Genomic DNA, 24,710 nt, shown 5'->3' on the forward strand with positions numbered 1-24,710 from the left:
GAAATTTTTCAGTACAACTTTTATATGCGGTAACGTACTAAAAGACGATGCGGACGACAACCATAAGGATTTTTTTTTTTGAGAAACTATACAAAGCATACGACGAGTGACACTGCCATGATATAGAAATCATGTAGTGCCACTATAAAGCTGAGGTGAGCAAGGAAAGAGTAATTGCAACTACGGGCGGCAAACTAAGCCTCCTCGATATAACATCTTCCAATATGTTGAGGATGATTCACTTCGCTGCGATTCGAAAAATTGTAATTTGCAGTACCAGGTGCCAGCATAAAAACTACATCAAGAAACTTTCAAGTCCCTTCCCAGTGTCGTGGATGTCTATACCCTAAGAGCTCGAAATATCGATTAGGACTACTGCCTTTCAACCAAGATCCATAACCACCTCTGCACAGCGAACAAACTGCACGCAGTGATACAAGAAAATGTTGCCGTCGAAACGCTGCTCACGAAACAGCAACTAATAATTATTCCACTCGGCTTTCCCACCTGCCCACTGAGAGCAGTCTTCGACCTGACGACATAAGCAAGCAATGGTGACAAATAGGTATCCAGTAAACACGCAAAAAACAACTGGTGCGGTGGGAAATGTTGTGCTGCCTCGGAAAAAGGGCGTTGCCTAAATGATCGCACTGCGTATGGGAACGACAATGCGCGGTATATAAGAGTATTATCGTGATGCGAAGAAGGCAAAGAGATGCCTATTTGTAAGGAAATAAACGTGGCATGAGTGCGAAGAGACGCAGTTCTAGGCTGATAGGACTAAAGCTCAAAATTTGTACCAAAATAATCTGACGGATAACTGAAGAATTCATGACTGGCGTAGATTCTTGCAGAAATGATAATGGCGACTAAGTAACTGACATACATAGTATGCTTAAGACGTGGAGGAAGTATTTCTCCTTGCTAGCTGGCGAGGGAAAAGAGAATACCATAATCTCCGATGACTGAAAACACTTCCCGGCACTCGACTATGAGGAAGGGAGAATGGATATATCCTGGCTAAGCGAATAGCACCGGGTAACGGCGGGCTAACCATCGATATGTTCAAACACGGAAGCGAAGAGTTGATAAACAGCATCCATCAACTCCTATGCAAAATTTGGTCGGATGAATGCGTGCCTGAAGATTACAATCTAGTCGCCCTTTGTTTAGTCTACTACAAGGGAGATCCTATAAACTGCACTTACTATCGCGGAATAAGGCCCCTTATTATTGGATGTAAGATCGAGAATATTGTGCGAAAAAGATTAAAGCTCACCGTGAAGTGACTGATTACCCCCTAGTACCTCGGTGCTAGACCTGGTAAATTTACCATCGAAAATTCGCATATGACAGTTTAACATAAAGCTTTGTCTAAATTTGTTTTTGCCGAAAAATAACATTGAGCAATACCGCCATCTCAGCTAGGATTAGGAAGCACTTATCGAGTTCATTTGAAACCAAATAAGGCTTAAAACAGCATGAGTACCAATTGTGTGAGTTGTTTACCTTACTCGGAAGCACAAAGTTCTACCATGAGATCTATCTGCACTAGTGCAATCCATTATAAATTCGCAGTAAATTCTTCCTTCTCTTGACTAGAAAAAGACGCAAGCAAGTAGGTATTGTGTTAAATGAAGTAAAGACGAAGTACTTGCTGCCGCTCAAGAAAGACTCGACAAAAACACATCGCGGTTGACGGATATAAATCCAAGACTTTGAAGATCATCATCTATCTTAGAGTCTGCATTAACAGCAAAAATAATTTCAGCTTATAAATCGAAAAAAAAAACAAGCTGTTGTCAACAGGTGGAACTTTAGACTGGGCAGACAATCTAAAACTCCCCTCTCGTGGGAAAAAATTCTCTCATCATACCTGTACTGACGTATGGCCCGATGAGATGAGATGATCCCTATGGCGACTATCGAGGAAGGTATATGATTAACAAACACTTTGTCTGATATAGCTATATTTTGTCTTTACTCCATGCTCCATAAGTGTTTATATTCTTAAAACCCCAATTAAATTAGAAGCAACATAGGCAGACCTAACATTCGACTAACGCCATCATAAACAAAATAAAAACATTCTGCTTAATGGTGCGTAATTACAATTTGGCTCAATTTCAATTTCATTTTCACTTTTTTGTTTTTCATTTTTCAATTGTTGCAGGACATTAGATGGTTCCTCTTTTTTGGTGTACAAGCTCATTCGTGCAATCGACTATAGATTCGCATCAGCCATCTCTCTTTCTGGCCTCCCTTTTTTCTACGAAGAGTTTCTCGAACATATTGGGATATTCGGCTTCCTGTCTATTGCATACGATTTTTTTGTTGTATCTACTTTTAATTAGCAAATAGCACAAAGATTTTTTTCTACTAAAAGCAAGTGGTATTGCGTTACTTATTCATATGTCGCTTGTGCTTAAATCTCTAACTTCCACTCTTCTTAGACAATGCGAAACACGATAAAATGATTTCCAAAAGCAAAACAAAATAGATGCAAATACAGTGATGATTGTCGTTAAATAAGAAGGTAGGAGGATCGTTCCAGTGTCGTTAACACACACAGAAGACAGAAAAACAAATCGATGACATATGTTTAAAGGAAACGAAAAAGAGGAGAAGAAAAATAACAGTTTGAAATTCATGTCGCTAATGATGTAGATGGTCAAGATTATCCGAACCGAAGCCGAAGACGAAACCGTGGCGGATTACCATTTTGTTATCGATGTGTTAACACTTTGTGTTATATGAATTATCGGTTTGTTATAGGTGTGTTATCGGCGAGGCATAGACAAACTACCGATTTGCTATCGAAGTATTAAAAATTTGCTATCGATAACAAAAGTTATCAATGAGTTACTGATTTATAATCGGCGAGTTATCGGTTTATTGTCAAAAAGTTTTCAATTTGCTGTCGAAAAGTTATATATTATTTATCGAAAAAATGTTAACTAAAAAGTTATCGAAAAATTATTTACAAGTCTTCGATGTTTTAAAGAAAATAACCGATTCACTATCGCAAACTTCTCGATTATTTTTCGAAGGGTAATAGAATTTTTACAAAAATATTATAGCTTTTTTATCGAAAAGTTATCGATATGTTATCAAAAAGTAATAGATTTGATATCAAAAATTATCAATTTACTACCAAAAAGCAAAAAATTATCCATTTGATATAGAAAATCCAAGCAGCTTTCATTTGAGTGCTGCGACGACTCATCGGTTTGCTGTGAAACAGATATCGATAACACCTTACTATGAAATCGATGATACATCTGTAACCCTGCTAAAAAAAAACAAGCCATTAACTTGCCGATAACTCGACGTAGCTCTTTTTTTAAAAAAGGTTGAAACTATTTGTTTCTGGTGAAGTTGCTGCTTTTGTTGTTTAACTTCAACTCCTGGGCAAGATTTACTTAACTTAAAAAGAATTTTTACAAATTTATTTTCATATGGCATGAAGATGGACGAATGTTCAGAAGTAACAATGGAAATCTTTTATTTTGGAAGCTTGCCTGTCATTACGCCCTTGTGTTCTGGTTAGCGCCCGCTTTTACAGTTTAATGAACAGTCGCTCAAAAGTTTTTGCTTTGATTCATCCGCCCCTGTAAGATTTCAACTGTAGCATGGGGTTTGTGTTCCAGTCCCACTCATGCCGCATGAACCCCTACTTCCAGTACCAGGTCAGCGTCGTAATAAATCTTAATATAACGCTCCTTTTAATCGGAAGAATGGCTGAAGAATGCTTTCCGTTGAATGAAAAACTCTACAGGACAGCAATTACAACCAAAGACTTTCTTATCTTCTCGCCATGCTAACACATCGGCCATCTCGTCGTTCTGTATGCTACAATGCCGCGGCATCCAAATCAGAGAAACCGTTCTTCAACCCGGCAAATTGATGGCCTGCCCCCTACACTGAGCAACCAAACTTGATGTTATCGTTACTTACTAGAGAGCTGTCTGACTATCGTACAAAATAGCCACTTTTTCTCCAAATCTATATATATCTATGTAAAGCATAATTACATGTCTTCCGATTTTCAGCGTTTAGTGCAGATATGACCAAAGCCGAAACATGAAACGCTACCTTACTATCTAGAGTTTCAGCCTCACCGCATCATAAGTTGAATCTTTGTAGAAAACTTAATAAGAAAAACCTAATGGCGATTTTGCGCGAAAATATTTGCCTTTCTGGTACACTCAAAATGGCCTAAATCGAAACATAAAATTGCAGCATCGCCTTTAATCTTCCATATCTAGCAACCCCACCAAAAGTGTGCACATCATAGAACATAACAAAACATAAAAATCACAGTAACATTAATGCCATATAAAATTATGTTTGTTGATTAAAGACAACAGCTAGAACTAAGTGTTTGGTAAACCAAAACCGAATACAGATTTCAATGGCTGCCAGCAATTACAAACACAAGTAACTTAAGTCCTTACGAGTACACGTGTCAGTGGTCAAATGTCTGATAGTAATCTATGGCAACGTTTTCATCTCATTAGAGTTGTAGTTTTAATTAACATTAAATGCCACGCGTAAAAGCAACTGTGCCCAGTTTCTATGATGTCTGCTTATGATAAATGTACATATTAAGCAGAAGCGCAGTGGTAGGCCATGGCGTATGAGTAATATTTGCGACTTAATTGATACAGAGGTTTGAGTTAACTCCTTACATTTATTATATCAAAAGAAATAGAGCATATAAAAGTTTTGCAATGATAAGAATCCTACAAGTTGTAGCTTTTCTATTTCTGTTTAATTATTTCAATTTTTTCTGCGACATATTTCTTCAACATCTCACGTTCAAATCTCACATTTCACTTTGTAAAGCTCATGTATTTACTTGAGATTTATATATCGCCAGCAATGTGAATGGTCATTTCGTTAATCCACTGCTCATTTGCTCAACTATTGCTGCTGCAACAGAAACGAAAAGGGATGAAAATAATGTAAATTGAGATATTTCACACACATAATTTTACATAGACGTGGCCTATTTCAAAATATAAGAGTAATTTATGGCTCATTCCATGGTGAAAGTTGTGACATATAGATATATACTCTATGAATTAGTTTTTAAAGACTAATTTAAAGATTTCAAACCCCTTCGCCTTATCCTATATTATTTGAGGGTTTCCAGAATTTCCTATATAAATTAGTAATTTTATATGAAATCAGCGTTTGCTTATATAAGGACATTATAAGCTCAATTTAATTTAAATGCGCTTTATTAATCTTAACTAAGGTAGGAGCGGATCTTTCGTGTAAATTTAACTGCGCCTTAGACTCATTTTCAATTGGTCTCAAGATATTTGTAAATCAAGTCTTCTTCTTCTTCTAGAAGTGCTGAAAATCTTGTGTGTTTAGACCGTTGCCACTGACTTCACAAAGATATGAATATGAATATGAATATGAATAGGAATATGAATATGAATAGGAATATGAATATGAATATGAATATGAACATTAATATGAATATGAATATGAATATGAAAATATATATGAACACTAGAAGACCCGGCAGACGTTGTCCTGCCCTAAATGTGGCCAATCTGCATACATTTTAATAAGGTTTTTCCATCTGACTATGCCCTCCCCCATCTTCACTTTTTCCTAATCCTTTTATTCACTCCTCCCTCCGTCTTTTTCGCTTCATCTATCACCATCTTCTTCTCATTCTATCTATTTCTCAATCTCCTTCTCTCTTTTCTCTTCTCTCAATTTCTTCTCATTCTTCTGCATTCCTTATTGCCTGTCCAAGAAGGTGGTATGAATTTTATTCCAGTCCCAGTCCCAGTCCCACTCCGAGTCTCAGTCCCAGTTCTAGTCCTAATCCCAATCCCAGTCCGTCTCTGGATAATATATTACTCTGTACTAAAGCACTCATCAACAGCTTTCATTTGGTATCCATATTGTATAAACACTGTCTGGCCATTCACTGGCCCACGTTTTGGCCTATATCTGGAGACCCTAGTCACCCAGAGGTATGAAAATTACCCTCTGCTAAAGCACTCATCCGCAGCTTTCATTTAATATCCATATTCTATAAACACATTCTAGGGGTACCCGGGTCCACGTTTTGGCCTATATCTCGAGACCCTAGTCACCCAGTCATCTATCCTATATTTCAAGTTAGATAAAACTACATACGGGGTGCAAAACAAATTCAAAATCGGTTCAGTAGTTTAGGAGTCCATTGGCCTCAATTGTGTGACACGTGTTTTTTATATATTAAGATGAATATGAATATGAATATGAATATGTATTTTAATATGAATATGAATATGAATACGAATAAGAATATAAATATGAATATGTATTTTAATATGAATATGAATATGAAAATGAATATGAATATGCATAAGAGTATAAATATGATAACGTATATAAATATGAATATGAATACAAAAAAATCTGAATATGAATACGAATATGAATATGAATATGAATTTGAATATGAATATGAACACGAATATGAATATGAATATGAATATGAATATGTATACGAATAAGAATATAAATTGAATATGTATTTTAATATGAATATGAAAATTAATATCAATATGAATATGAATATGAATACAAAAATGAATATGAATATGATTATGAATATGAATACAAAAATGAATATGAATATGAATATGAATATGAATTTGAATATGAATATGAATATGAATTTGAATATGAATATGAACACGAATATGAATATGAATATGAATACGAATAAGAATATAAATTGAATATGTATTTTAATATGAATATGAAAATTAATATCAATATGAATATGAATATGAATACAAAAATGAATATGAATATGATTATGAATATGAATACAAAAATGAATATGAATATGAATATGAATATGAATAAGAATATGAATATGAATATGGATATGAATATGAATATAAATATGAATATGAATATTAATATGAATATGAATATGAATATGAATATAAATATGAATATGAATATGAATATGAATATAAATATGAATATGAATATGAATATAAATATGAATACGAATATGAATATGAATATGAAAATATATACGAATACTAGAAGACCCGGCAGACGTTGTCCTGCCCTAAATTTGGCCAATCTGCATACACTTTAATAAGCTTTTTCCGTCTGACTCTGCCCTCCCCATCTTCACTTTTTCCTAATCCTTTTATTCACTCCTCCCTCCGTCTTTTTCGCTTCATCTATCTACATCTTCTTCTCATTCTATCTCTTTCTCAATCTCCTTCTCTCTTTTCTCTTCTCTCAATTTCTTCTCATTCTTCTGCATCCCTTATTGCCTGTCCAAGAAGGTGGTATGAATTTTATTCCAGTTCCAGTCCCAGTCCCACTCCGAGTGTCAGTCCCAGTTCTAGTCCTAATCCCAACCCAGTCCGTCTCTGGATTATATATTACTCTGTACTAAAGCACTTATCAACAGCTTTCATTTGGTATCCATATTGTATAAACACTGTCTGGGCATTCACTGGCCCACGTTTTGGCCTATATCTGGAGACCCTAGTCACCCAGGGGTATGAAAATTACCCTCTGCTAAAGCACTCATCCGCAGATTTCATTTAATATCCATATTCTATAAACACGTTCTAGGGGTATCCGGGTCCACGTTTTGGCCTATGTCTCGAGACCCTAGTCAACCAGTCACCAATCCTATATTTCAAGTTAGATAAAACTACATACGGGGTGCAAAACAAATTCAAAATCGGTTCAGTAGTTTAGGAGTCCATTGGCCTCAATTGTGTGAGACGTGTTTTTTATATATTAAGATGAATATGAATATGAATATGAATATGAATATGACTATGAATATGAATATGAATATGTATTTTAATATGAATATGAATATGAATACGAATAAGAATATAAATATGAATATGTATTTTAGTATGAATATGAATATGAAAATGAATATGAATACGCATAATAGTATAAATATGATTACGTATATAAATATGAATATGAATACAAAAATGAATATTAATTTGAATATCAATATCAATAAAAAAATGAATATGAATATAAATATGAATATGAATCTGAATATGAATACGAATATGAATATGAATATGAATTTGAATATGAAAATGAACACGAATATGAATATGAATATGTATACGAATAAGAATATAAATTGAATATGTATTTTAATATGAATATGAAAATTAATATCAATATGAATATGAATATGAATACAAAAATTAATATGAATATGATTATGAATATGAATACAAAAATTAATATGAATATGAATATGGATATGAATATGAATATGGATATGGATATGAATATGAATATAAATATGAATATGAATATGAATATGAATATGAATATGAATATGAATATAAATATGAATACGAATACGAATATGAATATGAATATGAATATGAATATGAATATGAATATGAATGTGAATATGAATATGAATATGAATATGGGTATGAATATGTATATGAATATGAATATGAATATGAATATGAATATGAATATGAATATGAATATGGTATGAATATGAATAAATATAAATATGAAATATGAATATGAATATGAATATGAATATTGGTATGAATATGAATATGAATATGAATATAAATATAGATATGAAAATGAATATGAATATAAATATGAACATGAATATTGTCACGGATATTAGCATCGCTAAGTTATACCATCACTAAGGCGATGCTAAGGCCACGATAAGCAGTATTTACGTCAATAATCAAATCATGTATACACATATATAAGGCAGCCGAAAGATGTCACACACAGATGCATTTACTTATACGCCTATGTATGCGCGAGAGACTGTAAACTACAAACATTCACATCAATAATTGAATCATTATGTATCTACATAAACGAATAAAAAATTGCGTCTACACATATGTACGTATACGAGCAGCGGAGCGGCAATGCACAAACACATGCATGTATCTTATCTGAGTTGTCACAAGAGAGAGCAATAATTTGTGCACGTAATTGTGGCTGGCGATTTTGTAGCCGAAACTAACTAGTAAGTTCTGGAAATCGAAGAGCCTAGAAGTATGCAGCGTAAACTATAGAAGCGGGGCAGGCGAGTAAGAAGTAATTCAGTTTGAGTTGAGCTATCAATCAGTTTGATTAAGCACGCGATCTGGCGGCCAATAGTAGAGTTTCATTTGAGTTATCAATCAGTTTGGTTATTAAGCCAGCGAGTAGCAAAGTATAAGTGTTATTGTGAAGTACTTTAATAAAGGCCATTTTTCCATTATTCAATATTGGAGTTATTTATTCAACAGTTTAGTGATTCGAACTTAGCAGAGGATTGCAAATAAGAGGATTTGCAGCAAATTCGTTACAATTGGTGTCAGAAGAGGAATTGTTGAATATATTCCGAAGATTGGGAATACAACTTGGACATGGCAAAGTTCAGTGAATTGAAGATTCAGCAACTGAAAAAGGAGTTGGAGAACCGTGGCTTAAATACAACCGGCAATAAGATCGAACTTCAAGCACGGCTACGAGAGGTAATGGATTCGCAAGGAATTGATGTGGACGAGTTTGTCTTTTATCCTGATGGGGACGAAACAACAACAAAAATTTAAGAGAAAAACGAAACATCGCAGACAGTTACGAGCACAGACTTGAACATGATATTGGCTGCAATAACTGCTCAAACATCGACAGTGGCATCTCAGCTGGAATCGCAGGAGACATGTTTAACATCCAAGATGGAAGAACAGAAAACATATATGGCATCACAATTGGAAGAGCAGAAGACATATATGGCATCCTAACTGGAAGAGCAAAAGACATATATGGCATCCCAACTGGAATCACAAGGGACACGTATCTCAGAGATATCGTCAGAAATAACATATAAAATTGGAGCACAAGACGCACGAATATCGGAAATGTCGGCACAAATTTCAGCACAGGTACCATCGCAGATCTCTGCAAAACTCGAAGCGCGTATGGACGAGAAAATAACGCAGTTTGAAGAAAAATTCGAGGCAGAGGTGGATGCTTTGAGAGGTCGTATACAGGAGTTGCAACTAAACCGCCCAGCTATTTCAGCAAGCAATCCAAAGGTAAAAACACCATCATTTGACGGTTATGTTCCTTTCCAGGTCTTCAAGCTACAGTTTGAGAAGACCGCAGCAGTGAACAACTGGAATGCGGAAGATAAAGTTGCTGCACTGTTCGTGGCATTGAAGGGGCCACCAGCGGAAATCCTACAGACGATTCCCGAAGGAGAGCGAAACAATTATGAAGCATTGATGGCTGCTGTAGAACGACGTTATGGAAGCGAGCATAGAAAACAGATATTCCAGATTGAGTTGCAAAGCCGCCACCAAAGAGCGAATGAGACTTTGCAGGAGTTTGCCTCGGATGTTGAAAGGTTGGCACATTTGGCAAATGCGGACGCACCCGTGGAGTACACCGAGAGGGTAAAAATCCAGAGTTTTATAAATGGCTTACGGGACGTAGAAACCCCACATTCGCAGAAACGGTATCCTATGCACTGACTCAAGAAACAGCGTAGCTATTGAGTAAACCAGCATACAAAGCTCATCGTGTGGAAGTGGACAGACCAGATTGGGTAGACACAATTTTGGAACAACTGAAGGGATCACAACAGAAAAATGCCGGAGTTAGTAAATTTTTCAAGTGCGGCAACCCAGGTCATATTGCATGACATTGCAGCACCGGTCCCAATAGCTCCAACAATGTGGGTGGCCGTAAACGCAGAGCTGAAGGAGATGAGCAAATCTCCAAGTCCACTCAATCGTTAAACTAAAGCGAGTCAGCCGCAAAGGGCGACAGCTGGCTTCCTCAATTGAATGCCCCATAATCTCTATCTCACAAATTGGAAGAAGGTCAAACAATTTTACTGTCGGAGGACATGTGGATGGAAAGCAAAGTTTACTGACTGTAGATACAGGTGCATCTCATTCCATCATTCGAGTGGATTTAGTCAACAAGAAGATAAGACCATTGCATGGAGCAAGATTGCGTACAGCCACTGGAGAATACAGCACGGTTCTAGGAGAAGTATCCTGTGAAGTCGCAATTGGGAACGTCACGGTAGTACACAATTTTATAGTGGCAGAAATTGTTGATGAAATCATAATTGGAGTGGACTTCTTAATCGACCAGGGCATCAAGATCGACATGCAAAGCAAGACGATGTGATATAAGAACATGGATGTACCACTTAATTTCGGCTACGAGAGAGGCTACAGCAGTAAACGAGTGCTGGTGGAAGAGAGTCAGCGAATACTACCAAAATCCGAAGCAGTCATATGGGCAAAGGCTGATGGAGATTGTGGGACAAACATATTGTGGGTTGTCAAAGCAGCAAACAAATCAGCACTGAACATACTTGTAGGAAAAACCCTGTCTATGACAAAACAAGATGGACGTATTCCGGTAAAAGTACTCAATGAGTTCAATTCACCACTCAAACTGACTAAAGGAGCTATTTTGGGAAGATGCCAAGAGGCTGAAGTAGTTATTAACTGCGAACAGCTCCAGGAACACGTTTCAGCTAGTAATACTAATCTTTCAAATGACATCACGGCATGGACGCAGGGGCTAGAGGAAGCATATCAGAGTAAGGCAAAACAACTGCTCCTAAAGTACGCGAACATATTTGACCAGGATGGTTCTAAACCAGGCCGCACCAACGTTGTGAAACATCAAATTGACACTGGAGATGCGAGGCCGATCCGTCAAGCTCCACGTAGTGTTCCACTGGCGAAGCGGGAAGTTGTGAGTCAAATTATACAAGAAATAAGCGACAGCGGCGTCATCGAACCATCAGCTAGTCCCTGGAGCTCACCGGTAGTACTTGTAAAGAAGACGGATGGAAAATGAGGTTTTGCGTGGACTACCGGAAGTTGAGTGACGTTACGAAAAAGGATAGCTACCCATTACCAAGAATTGACGACACTCTGGACTCGCTCTCTGGTACGAAATGGTTTTCCACACTGGACTTGAAAAGCGGCTACTGGCAAGTGGAGGTGAAGGAGGAAGACAAAGAGAAAACAGCCTTCAGCGTCGGAGATGGTCTTTGGCAATTTACAGTAATGCCCTTTGGACTATGTAATTCACCAGCTACTTTCGAGAGACTCATGGATCAGGTATTGAAAGGACTACATTGGAAAACATGCTTGGTGTACCTGGACGACATCATCGTATTGGGCAAGAATTTCGATGAACATCTTAAGAACTTGGAGGAAGTTTTCCAAAGAATAGCTGCCGCTGGTCTGAAGTTAAGTCCCAAACAGTGTGCGCTGTTTAAAAAGGAAGTAAATTATTTGGGTCACAAGGTGACGACAGAGGGCATCTGCACAGAGAACGAAAAGATAGAGGCTGTAAAGGATTGGCCAAGACCACAGAACCTACATGAATTAAGAAGTTTCCTTGGGCTGTGCACATATTACCGCCGATTTGTACAAAATGTTTCCAGCGTAGCCCATAGCCTCCATGAGCTTACAAGAAAAAATAAAGCTTTTGAATGGAAGAAGGAGCAAGAAGTGGCTTTCCAAACATTGAAGGAGCGTTTGTGCACTGCCCCAATGTTAGCATATCCGATTCCAGGAGCAACATTTATTCTAGATACATATGCGAGTAGATATGCTATAGGAGGCGTTTTATCACAAATATTATGAATAAGAATATGAATATGAATATGAATATGAATAAAAATTTAAATATGAATATGAATATGTATAAGATAATGAAAATGAATATGAATATTAATATGAAAATGAGCACGAGTATGAATATTAATATGATTATGATAAATGATATGAATATGAATATGAATATGAATATAAATATAAATATCAATATGCATAGGAATATGAGATTTGCATAGTTCCCTGAATTTTCCATGCATACTTCTACAGAAAATCAGAAAACGGTTATAGTTTAAATTACAACTTTCAAAATTAAAAATAACTTTTCGATCCCTTTCATTCTTTGAAGAGCTACAATTTACAATGACCACTGTTGGTGCTAACTACCAATGATCACATGATATCCTATAACATCATAACAATCTTTTCCGATGTGCGTATACTATTTCGTAGGTAGCGTTTACTGTGGAATGCTCCATATGCCCTGTTGTCTTTTATACATACTTCATTCTTCAGAACGAGTCCATAAGCATTTACATATATAAAATTCAAAATATTCATCCAGGTGTAAGCAAATTATAAATGTTCATGAAACACACATCCAAAAATATACACTGAGGGAAAAAATTAAGAATCCTCATTTCAGTATATAAACGTATATATATACTTGTATTTTGACGGGATATTTGAGTTGTGCAATATAACATATGTACATTTCTATGCAACATGACATGGCATGTTAACTTGACTTGCCATTTGTTTGAAAAATAAAAATAAAAAACGAATGTGAAAAAGTGCAAAGAAAGAAGAGTTGAATTGCTTATATAAGCAGCGAACTTGTTTCATACAAGTTTTGGTGTCATCATGAATTCACATTTTGTGACAATTTTTTCGGTAATATATGCAATTTTGTCACATACGTATTCATCTAACGACAGGACATTAGAGCTAGAGTCAAAAAGGTATATGCCATTGAACAAAACGTGCCACAGTGCTTACTTGTAGTGTATATAAGAAAATTTTCAAGCTAGAAATAATGAAATTGTTGAATATTAAAGAGGTCATATCTTAATAGTAAAAAATTTGTTTCATTTGAAGAAGTATTCGTACTTCAGAGAAGATCCTGGGTTCCGAGCCCGGGAAAAGCAAGACTAATATTCTTGTAAAAAGGTATTTTCAAATTATAAAAAATAGGTCCAAGCGGGGTCTTCCCTCGCTAGTGGGTTGGCAACCGCTTCCTATATATTTTTGCCACTAAAAGTATCTCAGCAAAAATGCATCTACCTACAGATTCTGTTAGAAAATACTGATAACTCTGCAATATTGTTACATTGGTGTTGGCCTGGTGGAGAGCAGTGAACACTGCATCCAATTTTAAAAGACTGGTAACCGTGCAACGTATGTATCTAATTGGAAACAGCGGGGCTCTTTGCACAACGCCAACTCTGGCTTTGAAGGCGATGTAAAGCGCGGTGGACCGTGTTGGATGGGCAGCCACAGCCCCGGTTGTAATCAGGCTTCGAGACACAGGATTTAAACTTACTGACACTGAGAACTCCAGTATTCTTACAAGCTTCGACTTCATCTCTAAACTTATATACTCTCATATGAGTGGGATGGGGACCACATTTAGGTCGGTGCTCTGATAGACTTGTTCACGGATGGGGCCAAGTTGAATGAGAAGGTATGAGCTCGGAGTAAGCCATACACTTTGGCTACTAAAGGGAAGCCGCCCCTATCAAGGATGTGGTGAGCGGCATGCTATCCAATGTATCATATGTTGGGGATTTTACCATCTACTTAAACAGTAAGGCGGCTATGAAAGAGATGAGCTCTAAAGCTATGCAATCGAGTGTGTTTTTTAAAAAGATGATTTGGGTGCCAGTTAGAAATCGTCAATTAGAAATCGGTGGCACTTCAATAATACGCCGAATCGGTAGACATCTATAACACGCCGATACTAAATCGAAAACTTTTCGATAAAAAAAGTACAGCATTAAATTACAATAAATAGATCATTCTTGATAAAGAACCGATTACTCGCGTATAAAAATTCGATAACCCATCGGTAAGAAAGCGAAAGCCCGTTGATACCAGCTGTTTTCCGTAAAAAGTTTATAACAATTCGATTACACTTTGATACCAAGCCCATACATCGTCTAAACCTCGTCGATATCACGCCAATAACAAACCGATAGCAAAAAACCGTTAATCATCGGAAAAATTTTGTAAAATGCGCATTATCTGCCGATAACAAACCGGTAAGTTTTTGATTTAACCGTTCTTATCAATAGCAAACCGTTCGCAATTCTATAAAAATCGATCACGGCAGCCGATATAGGTCCAGGTTTCGACCTTGGTTTCTCAGCTTCCTTTTCTTCCATCCTCTTTTTTAACCTTTCAGGATAACTAAATGGTATATGAAGTTTAGCACGAATCTCAAAATTGTAGATCGTTAAAGAGGAGGCGATAAACCCACTAACAAGTGTACTGTAATGATCAGGATGATGACCTGAGTTGATTGAGCCATTTCCGACTGTCCGTCTCTCTGCTTGAACTCAAACTAGTCCTTCAGTTTTTAACATATCTTGACGAAATTTGGTCAGTGGGTATATTTTTGTCCTTTAAGACATTTGTCGGGATGATCCGAGTCGGACTATTATAACATATCGACTGGTGAGTGGAATATCAGCACACCTCGGCTGCCGGTTCAAAAACGTTTTATCTTAGAAAGCTTTAAAATAACGCCCTACTTCAGAATTTGAGAGAGGGCGTTTTTTAACCGAATTCTGAACCGGCTGTCGGGATAGAGTGATAGTCCACTCAGCAGTCGGTATATGCCCCTTACGACACATATTGATGATCCTTGCAGTACCAAGCCCAGCTTTTGTGTTACTCTTTATGCAATGAATGTGTAAAACAAGTTTAATTGGAATTTGAAAAAAAATCAACCTTCAAACCACCCGCAGCAGCCGAGTACTTTCTTGTAAGTGATAAATAGGAAAAAAATGTTAAATTATAAAAATAACGCAAGTACATGCATTTACAAGCTGCTAAGACATTTTGACCTTATTTAGTGACAAGCAAAGCGCTGCAGAAAAATAAAATGAGAAAATTTACCCAACAATGTACATACGCACATATAGTGACGTGACAAGCATAATACAAACAAAGAGAGGAAATCTTCATTTACATGCTTGTTCATATTAAATACACCGACAAGTAGCAACAAATCTTATAACTTTAAACGAGCAACTCTTGTATATTGGTATAGCCGAACGATCTCGGGACCGGCTCAACCGATTTAAATGAAATTTGGCACAGAGATAACGTATCACCTTCTAAGACTTTCTACCCAGGTGTTGCCACTCAGAATGTTTCACAAGGTTACCACCTATTCGAAATTAAAAAAAAATTGCCGATATGGGTGTCAAACGAAAGGTATTTCAATAGTGACATTCTTGAGTAGGGCTGCCATTTAGGGTTGCCACCTATTCGAAATTAAAAAAAATTGAATGGGATATACCGATATGGGTATCAAACGAAAGGTATTTCACTCCGCATTACAATAGGGACATTCTTGCCACCTATTCGAAATTTAAAAAAAAAGCCATTAGATATGCCGATATGGGTATCAAACGAAAGGTATTTCACTCCGCATTACAATAGGGCCATTCTTGAGTAGGGATGCCATTTAGGGTTGCCACCTATTCGAAATTAAAAAAAATTGCATGGGATATACCGAGATGGGTATCAAACGAAAGGTATTTCACTCCGCATTACAATAGGGAAATTTTGGAGTAGGGTTGCCAATTAGGGTTGCCACCTATTAAATTAAAAAAAAAATCCATTAGATATGCCGACATGGGTATCAAACGAAAGGTATTTCACTCCGCATTAAAATAGGGACATTCTTGAGTAGGGTTGCCATTTAGGGTTGCCACCTATTCGAAATAAAACAAGTAAGAAAGGTTAAGTTCGGGTGTAACCGAACATTACATACTCAGTTGAGAGCTATGGTTACAACATAAGGAAAATCACCATGTAGGAAAATGAACCGAGGGAAACCCTGGAATGTGTTTGTATGACATGTGTATCAAATGAAAGGCATTAAAGAGTATTTTATGAGGGAATGGGCCATAGTTCTATAGGTGGACGCCATTTAGGGATATAGCCATAACGGTGGATCAGGGTTGACTCTAGAATGCGTTTGTACGATATGGGTATCAAATGAAAGGTGTTAATGGGTATTTTAAAAGGGCGTGGACCTAAGTTCTATAGATGGACGCCTTATCGAGATATCGCCGTAAAGATGGACCAAGGGTGATTCTAGAATGCGTTTGTACGATATGGGTATCAAATGAAAGGTGTTAATGAGCGTTTTAAAAGGGAGTAATCCTTAGTTCCATAGGTGGACGCCGTTTCGAGATATCGCCATAAAGGTGGACCAGGGGTGACCGTAGAATTTGTTTGCACAATATGGGCATCAAACGAAAGGAGTTAATGAGTATTTTAAGAGGGAGTGGGCCTTAGTTCTATAGGTGGACGCATTTTCGAGGTATCGCAATAAAGGTGGACCAGGGGTGACTCTAGACTTTGTTTGTACGATATGGGTATCAAATGAAAGGTGTTAATGAGTATTTTTAAAAGGGATTGGGCCTTCGTTTTATAGGTGTTCGCCTTTTCGAGATATCGCCATAAATGTGGACCAGGAGTGACTCTAGAATTCGTTTGTTCAATATGGGTATCAAACGAAAGGAGCTAATGAGTATTTTAAGAGGGAGTGGGCCTTAGTTCTATAGGTGGACGCATTTTCGAGGTATCGCAATAAAGGTGGACCAGGGGTGACTCTAGACTTTGTTTGTACGATATGGGTATCAAATGAAAGGTGTTAATGAGTATTTTTAAAAGGGAGTGGGCCTTCGTTTTATAGGTGTTCGCCTTTTCGAGATATCGCCATAAAGGTGGACCAGGGGTGACTTTAGAATTTGTTTGTATTATATGGGTATCAAATGAAAGGTGTTAATGATTATTTTAAAAGGGCGTGGGGCTTAGTTCTATAGGTGGACCCCTTTTCGAAATATCGCCATAAAGGTGGACCAGGGGTGTCTCTAGAATTCGTTTGTGCAATATGGGTATCAAGCGAAAGGAGTTAATGAGTATTTTAAGAGGGAGTGGGCCTTAGTTCTATAGGTGGATGCCTTTTCGAGATATCGCCATAAAGATGGACCAGGTGTGACTCTAGAATGCGTTTGTACAATATGGGTATCAAATGAAAGGTGTTAATGAGTATTTTAAAAGGGCGTGGGGCTTAGTTCTATAGGTGGACTCCTTTTCGAGATATCGCCATAAAGGTGGACCAGGGGTGACTCTAGAGTGTGTTTGTACGATACGGGTATCAAATTAAAGATATTAATGAGGCTTTTAAAAGGGAGTGGTGGTAGTTGTATATGTGAAGGCGTTTTCCAGATATCGACCAAAATGTGGACCAGGGTGACCCAGAACATCATCTGTTGGATACCGCTAATTTATTTATATATGTAATACCTGCCAAGATTTTAAGGGTTTTTTATTTCGCTCTGCAGAACTTTTTCATTTTCTTCTACTTCTTCTAGGTGTCACAACCATTTTATAAAGTTTTTTCTAAAGTTATATTTCGCGTCAATAAAACAATCCAATTACCTTAACATATTTCATCCCTTTTTTCGTATTTGGTATAGAATTATGGCATTTTTTTCATTTTTCGTAATTTTCGATATCGAAAAAGTGGGCGTGGTCATAGTCGGATTTCGTTCATTTTTCATACCAAGATAAAGTGACTTCAGATAAGTACGTGAACTGAGTTTAGTAAAGATATATCGATTTTTGCTCAAGTTATCGTGTTAACGGCCATGCGGAAGGACAGACGGACGACTGTGTATAAAAACTGGGCGTGACATCAATCGATTTCGCCCATTTTCATAGAAAACAGTTAACGCCATAAAATCTATGTCCCTACCAAATTTCAAAAGGATTGGTTAATTTTTGTTCGACTTATGGCGTTAAAAGTATCCTAGACAAATTAAATGAAAAAGGGCGGAGCCACGCCCATTTTTAAATTTTCTTTTATTTTTGTATTTTTTGCACCATATCATTACTGGAGTTGAATCTTGACATAAATTATTTATATACTGTAAAGATATTAAATTTTTTGTTAAAATTTTACTTTAAAAAAAAATTTTTTAAAAGTGGGCGTGGTCCTTCTCCGATTTGGCTAATTTTTATTAAGCGTACATATAGTAATAAGAGTAACGTTCCTGCCAAATTTCATCATGATATCTTCAACGACTGCCAAATTACAGCTTGCAAAACTTTTAAATTACCTTCTTTTAAAAGTGGGCGGTGCCACGCCCATTGTCCAAAATTTTACTAATTTTCTATTTTGCGTCATAAGTTCAACTCATCTACCAAGTTTCGTCGCTTTATCGGTCTTTTGTAATGAATTATCGCACTTTTTCGGTTTTTCGAAATTTTCGATATCGAAAAAGTGGGCGTGGTTATAGTCCGATATCGTTCATTTTACATAGCGATCTGAGATGAGTGCTCAGGAACCCACATACCAAATTTCATCAAGATACCTCAAAGTTATCGTGTAACGGACGGACGGACATGGCTCAATCAAATTTTTTTTCGATCCTGATTATTTTGATATATTGAAGTCTATATCTATCTCGATTCCTTTATATATGTACAACCAACCGTTATCCAATCAAACTTAATATACTCTGTGAGCTCTGCTCAACTGAGTATAAAAAATTACATGAGATATGCCGCTCCGCATTACAATAGGGACACTTTGGAGTAGGGTAGCCATTTAGGGTTGGGGCAGTTAGACGAAATAGTACTCTACTTACTCATATCCTATTAAAACTTTAAAGGAGAACGCTAATAAAATTGAAACGCAATATCAAGACACCGGCGCAAATTCTAGCAAAATATATTTAAATGCATATATTTGGCAAATATTAAATGAATTATTGACATTTCTCACAGATTACTATTAGAAAGGTTTCTCCCCATAGCGAAAAGATATATTACCATGGTAATTTGCAACCGTTGAACACTAGAGTCATATGTTTACTTTGAAAACGAAATCTAAGCATTTAACAACTTACCAACATATAGTTGTCATTCGTGAAATTTACAAGTTGTTGGAATGTAATCAAATTGTGAGAATTTCATTTGAAATTAATAATTCAGCGCATGAAAATAATCGACCTAAATAACTTAGTTCTCGATTTCACTAATTGTCATAACAATCCCTTATACTATAGGCTGGAATCACCCATTTCAAATTTTTCATTCCAGTTCATTTTGAGGTTAGTGTTCGATATGTTTTTGAAATCTATTTTTAAGGAAATCAAATATTGGTAAGTAAAAATATATAATATACTAGAAGACCCGGCAAACATTGTTCTGTCCCAAATTTGGCCTATCTGCATACATTTTAATAAGCTTTTTCTGTCTGACTCTGCCCTCCCCCATCTTCACTTTTTCCTAATCCGTTTATTCACTCCTCACTCCGTCTTTTTCGCTTCATCTATCTCCATCTTCGTCTCATTCTATCTCTTTCTCAATCTCCTTCTCTCTTTTCTCTTCTCTCAATTTCTTCTCATTCTTCTGCATCCCTTATTGCCTGTCCCAGAGGGTGGTATGTATTTTATTCCAGTCCCAGTCCCACTCCGAGTCTCAGTCCCAGTCCCAGTCCTAGTCCTAATCCCAGTCCGCCTCTGGATAATATAATACTCTGTACTAAAGCACTCGTCAACAGCTTTCATTAACTGACCCACGTTTTGGCCTATATCTCGAGATCCTAGTCACCCAGGGTTATGAAAATTATCCTCTACTAAAGCACTCATCAAAAGCTTTCATTTGTTATCCATAGTCTATAAACACATTCTAAGGGTACTCGGGTCCACGTTTCGGCCTATATCTCGAGACCCTGTACGTCGAACGCAACCAAACCTATATAGTAACCACCGCGTGAGGTTTACGCAACTTGTATGAAAGTTTGAACAAAATCGACCCACGCATCTCTTCAAACACCGGCGACCAACTAACACACATTTTAGCCTTTCTTTTTATATACATAGATTTTTATTTTTCACCCTTCACTATAATATTAAAACAAAATGCGGATTTTCGTTGCTTTTCAAATTCGGCTTAAGAATTGCACATGGAACATCTAAAGACTCTCCTGAATTAAAAAAAATGTCATAGTACCTCTAAATCGCGGGCCACTCAGAAACCCCAGGCTCGGGGCTAATCCCCCCACCTTCTGGGCAAGCCTGGTGATGTGCTATACTTGATATCATTCGCTATAATATTTTTTATTGATAAGCACGTTGTTTAATTAAACACCAACAATTACACGGAAGTATATCCGCACCATCTGAAAATGTGATTGCCGGTGCGTATACGTAACATTTTATTATTACGTATAAGCAAATAAAAAATTTGCAAAAAAATAATATTGCGATTATAAACTGAGATATAACCTAAATTATATTTCAAGTTAGGTCGAACTACACACGGCGTACAAAACAAATTCAAAATCGGTTCAGTAGTTTAGGAGTCCATCGGGAACAAACATAGTGACACGTGATTTTTATATATTAAGATGTGCATATAAAAAAAATAGAGTTTGATTAATGATGACATGTAGAACAAAGTATGTTCTGCGGCATACTTGACGATTGCCGAGCAAAGCTCAGTCACCCAGGTACTAAAGTATAAACGAAGAGGACAGAGAAAATTTAAACGAACATAAAAGGAGCAGAAATAAGTGCAAAACATGCTGCCACCAAACTTGCAACCAGCAAATTAGAGAGAGAGAGAAATATATGCAAACGCACATTGTGCAATAGGCAAGGTTGCAAAGGCAAGTATTGCACTTGGCCCTGGGGTGCGCAATTACTCACATTTTGCTTTTACTTTTTGTCTCACCTTGTTTTTTTTTATGTTTGCAGACAAGTCTTACCCCGTTTTCATATTTATTTCCGTATCCGCGACTTACACACAATTACTTCTTCTTTACCCTACTGGAAAATTTCTAAAATAGGTTATTAAAGAATACTTAGGAGAGGAACCAAGGCAGTAAGTTTATATAAAAACTGAGCGAAAGAGACGTATGATATATCTGAGGTAACTTAAACTATGCTTTTTAAAATTTCTTTGAAAATTTCTCCGGGGCATGAGATCAATCAATCTTATTTGATTAGATATTGCTGGAGGCGGTGACCGGAATCAAGTTCCTTGTAATCGCCTTCGACTCCAAGTTATTAAGGAGGAAACATAAAGACAACGTAACATTCATGGCTATAACAGCAATAACTGCGCACAGATGCATCACAAGCAAGTCCTGAATATTTATCACCAAGATTTTACGATAGATCAACACTATCATAGTCAGACCCAGCATAGCATACGGAGCAGTCGCCTGAGTATTTCGAGCAACTTTAATTAAAATGCCGACGTCTCTCATCGAACTCCAACGTTTGGCATGCATTTGCATCACTGGATCTATGGAGCTGGTTTTTAAGCTGACTTCGCTGCATACAGTAGGTGAAGATACAGCCACGGCGCATATTGGCGAACATGGTTAAATAAGGGTGCGCTCAAAGCAATGTATGTCAATCTCTTAACATGCATCAACTGGCGAAGCAAATCCCATTTAATTAGAAAAGAAACTGCTTGTTAAATCTTAAGCGATATCTCTAAAAAGTGGTGGAAGGAGAAATGGTGGAACTTCAAATTATTGGTATGAAATTAAATTCATTTTATAAAGGCCAATACCTCTTGGCAATCAAAGCCTAAACTCTTTAAAATTTTGTTTACATGACTCAAGGGTAATTATGATAGATTGAATGTTCAAATGCAAATCTATATATATAAAAAGAAGTGTACATTTTGATTGTCACTCCATAACTCGTAAACGGATAGAAAGATTGCCATGAAATTTTTAGGAAAGATACAGGAAGGAGAGATGATGGTTAGTTGATTTTGAAATCCCAAATCGGTTTAGCCATATGTATATAAAAATCAAATTCTGTGTGTGTGTGTATGTTCGCTATGGAAACATATTTCGCATACTTCAATCATCACCAAATTTTGGTTATAGATTCCTTCGATCAACGGGAAGGTTTTTGGGCTAAAAATAATTTCGATATATAAATTGGGCGTGGCACCTCCCATACAAATGGAATCTTTGGTACTGCATAACTTTGACGGTATACATGCCAGAACATTGAAATTCAGTAAGGAGTTATATGAGGTCAATCCCTAACACCACCAAGAAAATGTGGAATTGGGAAAAAGGGGGCGTGGCACCTCCCATACAAATGGAACATATCATACTGCACATCTCTGGATGTAGTAATGGTAGGATAATGAAAATTGGTACGGAGATATATGACGTTAAGTTAACACCTCCAGTAAAATGTGGAATGAGGAAAAAAGGGGCGTGGCAACTTTCCTACAAATGGGATTTTTCAGAACTATGGCTGCCGTACAAACCTAAGTTATTTTAACACCCAAAAATTGACTACATTATTGAGTTTGTGTGTTATGCCTTTTGGACGTTTAGTAATCTGCCGCCGTTAAAAAGATTTGTTAGCTTCAGTCTATCTACATCTTCTATAAAAATCAAATTCTATGTGTGTGTGTTCCCTATGGAAACATATTTCCCACACCTCAATCATCACCAAATTTCGGCTAGAGGTTCCTTCGATTAAGGCGAAGGTTTTTCATATTTCAGAATAAAGAATTTTAAATAAAAATTTTTTTTTTTTTGCTATGCGAACGAGCAATCTTAGCTGCCAAAAATGATCATGCATACAAAATCAATGATCTCATTCAAAACCCAATTCGTGGTGAAGTGACGAAATATAAATCGATCGACACAGTTACAGATGAATATCAAATTGTGAGTTATCCAATTAAATTTCTAAACTCTTTAGAACAACCTGGAATGCCTGCGCATATATTAAACTTAAAAATTGGCACACCAATCATGCTTCTTCGGAATTTAGACCCACCAAAATTGTGCAATGGAACCAGACTTTGCGTTAAGAAATTAATGCCGAATGTAATCGAAGCAACAACCATCAGCGGTAAAAGCAAAGGTGAAGATGTGCTCATACCACGGAACCCAATGATTCCTACAGATTTGCCATTCAATTTTAAGCTCTTACAGATTCCAGTACGCCTTGCTTTTGCAATTACAACCAACAAAACACAAGGACAATCGCTTACTGTTGCAGGATTAAATTTAGAGAGTCCATGCTTTTCCCATGGCCAGCAATATGTTGCTTGCTCTAGAGTTGGAACGCCAAAAAAGTTGTGTGTCTTTGCATCGAACGAAAAAACCAAAAATATTGTGTACCCACTTGCATTACAATAATACAATAATAAAATATTTTAAACGAAAATTTCACCAAATATGCGTACAAAATTCAATTCAATTTTCAGAAGAATAAGCTATATTATCAACCAACAGAAAAGAAAAAATAATGCAACATTCATTCGATCTCGGGCGTTACAACGTACTCCGGATAAAGCTAGTAAAATATAAATTACACGTGCTGGACTGAACGTTCCTTCAAGCAAATGTATCTGATTATTGTAATCTTTCAGAAAAATATTACTTTTAATTTGTTTCAATTTGTTGCAACGGACAAACAGACTACCTAATTTCGTACCTGTGTTTCGAAGTGGCTCTTAGAGCCACAATAGAAGTATATGACTGGCGCAAGTTTGACCAAATGGTAGCCAAGGCGCTCAAAAGTGTACACCGATGACTCCAAAATGTGTTCTTGGGGAGGTTTGGAACGCTATTGCCTATTGCTAAAATTCCTACACTTTTCACATTTTGATAATGTTTGTTTAATTGTTTTTTTCATATCTTGTACATTACCAGCCACTAAGTACAATTACAAAGCTCATAGTAGCAATGAAGATTAGGTGGAATATTATCATCTTCACTGGGTGCTTCAACACTGTCTTCATTTAAAAGGA

The 24,710-nt window shown here is 36.6% G+C and overlaps 1 protein-coding gene across 5 annotated transcripts in view; it reads right to left on the reverse strand.

Annotated features, from left to right (window-relative positions):
- GABA-B-R1 (gamma-aminobutyric acid type B receptor subunit 1) overlaps positions 1-24,710 on the reverse strand; it is a 724,819-nt gene that overhangs the window by 501,221 nt on the left and 198,888 nt on the right. Inside the window, exon 2 of one of the 5 annotated variants that reach the window (XM_067765074.1) lies at positions 4,862-4,932. The exons of the other annotated variants lie outside the window; for them this stretch is intronic. The gene's annotated coding sequence lies outside the window, so the exon portion shown is untranslated. The remainder of the gene's footprint in view (positions 1-4,861; positions 4,933-24,710) is intronic. 5 annotated transcript variants of the gene reach the window in all.

This window comes from Eurosta solidaginis, chromosome 2 (assembly GCF_040869045.1).
Source record: "Eurosta solidaginis isolate ZX-2024a chromosome 2, ASM4086904v1, whole genome shotgun sequence".
In the NCBI taxonomy this organism is placed as follows: Eukaryota; Metazoa; Arthropoda; class Insecta; order Diptera; family Tephritidae; genus Eurosta; species Eurosta solidaginis.